This window comes from Rattus norvegicus, chromosome 14, assembly GCF_021556685.1.
Source record: "Rattus norvegicus strain SHRSP/BbbUtx chromosome 14, alternate assembly SHRSP_T2T, whole genome shotgun sequence".
Taxonomy (NCBI): domain Eukaryota; kingdom Metazoa; phylum Chordata; class Mammalia; order Rodentia; family Muridae; genus Rattus; species Rattus norvegicus.
Genome location: NC_141547.1, coordinates 12,630,332 through 12,637,589, shown reverse-complemented (window position 1 = coordinate 12,637,589; position 7,258 = coordinate 12,630,332). Strand labels below are relative to the sequence as shown.

At 44.8% G+C, this 7,258-nt stretch overlaps 1 non-coding gene across 1 annotated transcript; it reads left to right on the top strand.

Annotated features, from left to right (window-relative positions):
• The first annotated feature begins 306 nt into the window (after nucleotides 1-306).
• On the top strand, nucleotides 307-499 carry LOC120096842 (U2 spliceosomal RNA). The gene has a single exon (XR_015637830.1). It is a non-coding gene; the product is annotated as a U2 spliceosomal RNA (small nuclear RNA).
• The last annotated feature ends 6,759 nt before the right edge of the window (nucleotides 500-7,258 follow it).

The window sequence follows — 7,258 nt, the reverse complement described above, 5'->3', positions numbered from 1 at the left end:
ATGTTTTAGTAACATCCTCAGGAAAAGTTACTGTTTCTCTTTTGAATGTTTTAGTAATGGCCTCAAGAAAAGTTACTGTTTCTCTTTTGCATGTTTTAGTAGTTCCTTTGATGTTTAAGAATCCTGTGAAGCCAGGTGTGGTGGTGCATGTGTCAATCCCAGCATTTGGGAGAGAGAAGCAGGAGGATGTTGGTGAGCTCCTAGCTAGTCTGGTCTACATAGAAAATTCCAGAACAGGCAGGGCTCTGTCTTAAAACCAACAAACAAAAGCAAGCAAATTAACAAAAAGAGGAGCTTGTGGTTGGGGTCAGTTCTCTGTGATTTGCCTGAGAGAAAAAAATGGTATCTGTTCTTACCAGTTAAATATCTGACATGTCCTCTAGCAAAGGACAATCTATTAAAGCAATGTTTTGGAAATACAAGGTGTAGTAGGCACTTGCTCTGTCTATACCATGGATTGACCTGGTATTGCAGCACCTCCAAGAACAATGCACCCTCCCCAGAGGGAATGTATGCTATTTAAATAGGCTCATAGGAGCCAGGGTGTGGCTTAGTGGTAGGGTACTTGGTAAGTATGGGCTAGGCCCTGGGTTCAACTCCAAGCACTGCTCAGTAATAAAAAATATTAGCACAATAGTAGTATATAATAGTATCTGATTTAATTTAAAAAAGTTATAGTTATATGCTGGGTGAGTTTTTATCTAATAGTTTAAGTTTAAGTTTAATAGTTTATTTCTATCCTTCTATTCTCTGAAATGGAACATGATATTCTGTATAATGTAACAGTGTATATAAGTACAGTTGAACCTCCTTAGTTTAACTCAAAGCAAATTGTAGCTATCTGGACATCTTGGTTTTACCTGGGAAAAAGTGCTCAGACCTCAACAATCTGGCTTCAGAAGACATTTTGACATGAACAATAGCATAAAACTGTTAAGGTATTTCTGGGTTTTCCTCAAAAAATAAAAGTGTCCTTCCACTGTGGCCATACAATGTGTCTCACAATTTGTCTCTTTTTTTTTTCTTTTTTTCAGAGCTGGGGACCGAACCCAGGGCCTCGCGCTTGCTAGGCAAGCGCTCTACCACTTAGCTAAATCCCCAACCCCTCACAATTTGTCTCTTACATGGCGATGTGCACCAAGTGAACTCTCCTTGGTACTTTAAGTAGATCTTATCCATGGATAGTTATCAGCCTTTCTATACATTTGGGATTCTGTATCTTCAGATCCTAAGTCACTCTGAGCAGCTGTCCCCATGGGACACAGCTGAGCAGTGGAGTTGTGAAGGGAATGTTTGAGACACATGTCCTCTGCATTGCACAACCCCAAGGTGGCAGTCAGATAAGAAAAATAATCTCTGAAATTTTCATTCCTTTAAAACAAAAATCCAAAAACTACATCAGGATGCTATAGCTAGCTCAGTGATTGAGCACTTACCTAACACGTGAAAGGTTCTGTATATGGCCTCCAAGTACTACTACTACTACTACTACTACTACTAGTAGTAGTAGTAGTAGTAGTAGTAGTAGTAGTAGAAGAAGAAGAAGAAGAAGAAGAAGAAGAAGAAGAAGAAGAAGAAGAAGAAAGAAGGAGGAGGAGGAAGAGGAGGAGGAGGAGGAGGAGGAGGAGGAGGAGGAAGAAGAAGAAGAAGAAGAAGAAGAAGAAGAAGAAGAAGAAGAAGAAGAAGAAGAAGAAGAAGAAGAAGAAAGAAGGAGGAGGAAGAGGAGGAGGAGGAAGAAGAAGGAGGAGGAGGAGGAGGAGGAGGAAGAGGAGGAGGAGGAGGAGAAGCAGAAGCAGAAGCAGCAGCATCTATGGGGCCTTTTCTTGATTAAAGATTGGTGTGGGATGCTCCCGGACTGTATGGGCAGTGCCTCCCTGGCAGGTGGTCTTGACTTGCATAAGAAATCATGCTGAGGAGCCAAGTAGAGAAAGCCCAGTAAGCAGGGTTCCTCCATGGTCTCCGCTTCAATTCATGCCTCCAGATTTCTTCCCCTACTCTCAAAGTTGGACTGTGCCCTGGAAGAGTAAGCTAAATAAACTCTCCTCCCCACGCTGGTCTTTGGGGGCCATGATACTTATCACAGCAATCAAAAGCAAACTAAGACATCACTTCATAGTGAGAATTTTGGTTTCCTTAGAAAACACAGAAAGGAGTGTGCTTTCGTTTCAGTCCCTGGTGTGGGACATCAGGCCGCTTCAGCTTGTAGGAAGCAGCTGACTGTGATTTTCTTCGAGCTCTTGCAAGGGTGTGATTTTGACACTTTCGATAGCTTTTGCCATTGTGTGGCATTTGGAATTCTGGAGGCCCTTTCAGAGGATAAATAAAAAAAGGGCCCTGAGAGGGGGGGTAGCTGTTGGTTGTTGTTGGTCACGGTTTGTTAAGTAGTCCTGTGCAAGAGAAAAAAGAAAGAGAAAAGAAACAGCAAGAAGAAATTAGATATCCTGACAGCAAAGATCAAACTGGCCCCAAGGAACTCAACCCCCCATTAACAGGAGCCGTCCCACCTATTAATGACAACACTCCCACTTTCCTTTCTATCCCCTTTTCTCTCCCATCTAGTGTTAGGGGGGTCGAAAGGGGTGGAAGAAAGAAGAACCCACAAAGTAGTTAAGCCTTGCTACATCACTTAACTACATCGAGTTGTTAACTAACAATAGTTACATTTGATTATTGGTAAGGTAGCCTTCCCCCCAAATATGGCTAGACTCTTAAATAAGAGCTTATCGATCACCCCCTCATCTGGTCGAAGGATTCATTCCACCTCTAACTTTCCGAGAAGATGAGTAAAATTGCTCCTTGAGGTTATCTGAACCGACCCACTTTGCTAGGGGGTCATTGTTTACTTCTCTGTTCCGGCTCACTTCACTCCGTGCTCTTCTATTCCAGGCTTTGTTAACCTAGACCACTTTCTGGGCTCTTGGGTTGCTCTCCAATTCTGAGCATTTAGCTGCTGTCTGTCCCTGCAAAGGTTGGCAAGGGACAGTGACAGGAATTCTGGCAAGTAGAGCAGATATAAATAGAAACGAGATGGAAGTTTGTTCAGGACATTGCCATAGATCCACCCGGCTTCTTAGGCAAGATGGAGTGGGGGGGCTTAGATCCTGAGCTCTGGAGGAAGACTGCCAATATTTGTTCCTTACACTTGGTCAGTCTTGGTCTTTTAACCTTGGGGTTGAATTATATTTTCCATAAAGTACTGGGGACAAAGACTCAGTGTTACCTGGAATCATTAACCAGCACTGTGTTGAGACATCTATAATGGTAGTCTCTCACATTTGAATGGCTTCTCTTTGAGGCAATGTTTGAGCCGGTGCGAAATGCAATAGTCTATTCCTGGGATGACTGCAATAGGACTAAGGCCCTTTCGTGGTATTTCAACAGAAATAAATGGAGACCTGGCTACCCACTAGATCGTGTGTGTGCAGCCTGTGACTGGTTCTGAGCCCCTCATGGCTTTCACTTTGTCCCTGCCCCAGTCTTCAGCGGCCCGGTAGCTTTGATGCGTCCCTCCTCCGGGTTTGCAGTTCACTGTCATCAGCAGCCTGGTTTCCTGTCTTGTCATTGTCCAGCTGCTCGTCTGGCACTGCTAACTCCTTCCTCTTCCTCTCCAGAGGATGTCGACATTTCCAGTACAGACCGGCAACGCCACCAGCTCTTCTGGCTGCAGTTCTTCCTTCTTCAAACCTCCTTTGAAGCCTCATGAGTTTCCTGTAATGACTGTGTCTCTGTTCTGGCTATTTTAGTATTTATGTGGCTTTTGATTTTGATCTGGATTCACATCTAGCCAAAACCCATCTCCAACAAGTAGTTTGGGGTTTTGCTGGAAGGTAACTTGAATTTGTTTACAAGATCACCAACTCCCAATTTAGATGTCCTAAGACTTCTGACGGGGAGTGGCCTTCCCAGAGTGCCTTGCCCTCATTATCACTAAGCTGTGTTATTAGGCAGGGATGGGCTGTTTTGTTTGTGAGCTAATCCTGCTTCTTATAATTCTAAGTGCTCACTGCTGAATCAGGAGAAGTAGGGAAGTCACTTCAGCAGAACTGAAGAATTAAAGTCAACCCCAAACACAGACACAGCTGTACAAACACACACACACACTCACACACACAGAGGACTATTTCATCATAATCATCTGACATCTTTTCTGAAGGAAGTCACAAATACAAAATAGATATGAACAAAAATAACTCAGTTGTCATAACAGATGAGGAATGATCTCTAACTTCTCCCTCCTCCTCCCCCTCCCCCTCCTCCCTCTGCTCCTGCTCCTCCCCTCCCCCTCATCCCCTCCTCCTTACCCTCTTCCATCTCTTCCTACTTCTCCTCTCTCTGTGTCTCTGTCTCTCTGGTCTCCCTGCTTCTTGTCCTTCGTCTCTGTTATCTTTATTCATATGAATAACAGAAAAAAAAATCTCCCAGATATTTTTCTGGCTACTCTTAAGCCCCGGAAGTGTTTGTTCCTCAAATCTTCCTCCTCTGAGCAATGTTTGTGCTCCAGGTGCTCAGGAAAGAGATCAGCTAGGTCCCTGACACCCGGAACCTTCTATTTAGGTGGTGGTCATTTTTCACCACTGGAAATTGTCTTTTAAGAGAAAGCCGGTGCATTTCAGGATTCCATGAGGAGCACGTGAGGCAGGAGAAGACTGGGCTTATCCTGTGCCCCATCTCGAGGTTTCCCAAGAGGCCAGATGCCGTACAGAGCTGCTTCCTTCCTGCTTCTGTTGTTCAGAACTCACAGCCAAACACTAAAACCCAGTAAATCTGTTGTCATCCCACCATGCAGAGACTTTCCCTTGGCTGCCTGTTTTCATCAAATGAGAAAGTTCCTCTTACCTAACAGGGCTTCTGCCTGGCACCCGGTCAGCTACAAGCCCAACCTCCACTCTCCTCTTGCCTTAGTTTTCTCCTCGTAAAGACTTTCATTGGCTCTGCAGTGGGGCTATTTAGTTTCCCCGAGATATTTACCACCATTCAAAAGCCATCATTACAGGCTCTGTGGGCAAAATACTTCCAATTCAAGCGTGAAGACCTAAGTCTGCATCCCAGCACCCGTGAGAAAAAATGAAGGAGCAGCAGCATAAACCTGTAATCCCTGGGCAGGGCTGGGAGGCTGAGAGGACGGACCCCTGGCACTTCCTAGACAGTGAGTCTAGTTGAAACTACGGACTCCAGGTTCGGTGAGAAGCCCTGCCTTAAAACTTTGCAACCCCATAGGAAGAACAACAGTACCAAACAACCAACTCCCCCACCCCGCACCCCAGAGCTCCCAGGAACTACAACACCAACCAATGAGTATACATGCAGGGATGCATGGCTCCAGCCTCATAGAAGGCTCATTTCCCCAGTGTAGGCGAATGCCAGGGCAATGAGGTGGGAGTGGGTGGGTGGGAGTGAGAGGATCTTGATAGAAGCAGGGGGAGAGGAAGAGGGGATGGGAGAGGGGGGAGAGGAGATAGCATTTGAAATGTAAATATATAAAATATTCAATAAAAATGTTTTGCCAAAAAAGTAGAAAGAAAAGAAAGGAGGGAGGGAAGAGAGAGGGAGGGAGAGAGAGAGAGAGAGAGAGAGACAGAGAGAGAGAGAGAGAGAGAGAGAGAGAGAGAGATTGAGTAGAGACAGTTTTGCCCAGAAAATTTTCAAATAAATGTTAAAAACCATTAAAAACAACAACAACACCAAAAAAAAGTGAAGAGTCATTGGTGATTGAGAAAGATATCCAGTATCAGCTTCTGGACTCCACACATGCAAACACATGAATAATGCACATGTACCTGAACACACACACACACACACACACACACACACACACCACTCGTGCCCACAAAGCCAACACGAGGCTTGTAATTGAATCTGTACTTTGTTCTTTTCTATTCTTTTCATTTACAGAAGATACTCATGAAACTTCTTAAAGCTCTGCTTTTGTGACTCTTGACTTCTCCTAAAATGACTTCAGTTAAAAGTAGCCAAGGCCAAGCAGATCCCTTCTTGTAAACAACTGACAGGAGACATGATAACCCTTAACGAGTACAGTCTGGGCCGTCTCTGGCATTTTGTGTGGACAAAATTATCAAAAGCCAATTGGAGCACAAAGGAAATGAACAAAGCTTCTTACCACTGAAAGAACTCAGAGAAAGTCAGGGTCAGGCAGAGCCCTTCTGTGTGTGGGCTCTGTCCTGTGTCAGGCTCTACTTGCCCAAATGCTCCACACTATCTGTGTGGGAGTTAGGAGAGGCTGGAGAACGGCAGCTGAGAGACTGCCTGGGTTCTAGTCCCACCTGTGTCACCTGCATCCTGCATGCTATTTCAATAGCGGGAAAAGCTGAACAGGACAATTCACCTTGTAGAGTTGCTGAAGGGCTTAAATGAGAGACTCTGTATAAAGCGTGGTGTTTATCCGGCTGGTGGTGAGGCCAGTGAAGTACTGTGGCTGTGTGGATAATACTGGATCTCCAGGGAATAACCAGGTTGAGTGTGTGAAGTGATTCTGTAGGTAGATAGATGGTCGTCTACAATCCAAAGGACAAAGCCTGTTTCAGAAGGTCGTTAAGAATTGACAGGGCAGGCCGCAGGGACTGCTAAAGAGAATACTTGGCTCAGTCAGTAAACCACTTGCTGCGTAAGTATGAGGCCCTGAGTTCAAATCTACAGAGCCCACCTTAAAAAGCCAGGAAAGGAAGTGTGCCTGTATCTGTGGTACTGGAAAGTCAGAGGCAAGGACAAACCGGCAAAGCCCAGTTCAGTCAATGAGTAGTCTGAATAAATAAAGTGGAGAGTGATTGAGGAAGTGTCCATTTGTGGTACACACACACACACACACACACACACACACACACACACGCATACAGAGCAGTGTGAAATCAGCAGGAGTAAGGATGCCCACTTTCTTTTGTTGCAGCAAATAGGGCATCCCTTGGATTGGCTCCAGTTTGACAAGAGTCTAGAAAGAGGCTGAGTCTAACCACGGTGCTTAAGATGAACAACGGGAAACTCCTTCGGTCCCTCCGTTGTGTTGTGGTTTACAGTATTTCCAGGAAGGAGCTTCATGGTTTTCTCCTCTAATATTTGACTTCTGTATAACGAAAGGAAAAAATACCATGTTGTCATCCTCTGCAAAGTAGAGCATAAAAATAATTAAGCACGCAGACAGGTGATGGCTGACAGGACCAATAAATTCCATTCCAACACAGCGCAAAGGTAATGACTCCCTTCTAAGCACGCTAAATAAACCATAAAATATACTGCTGTGGGATGA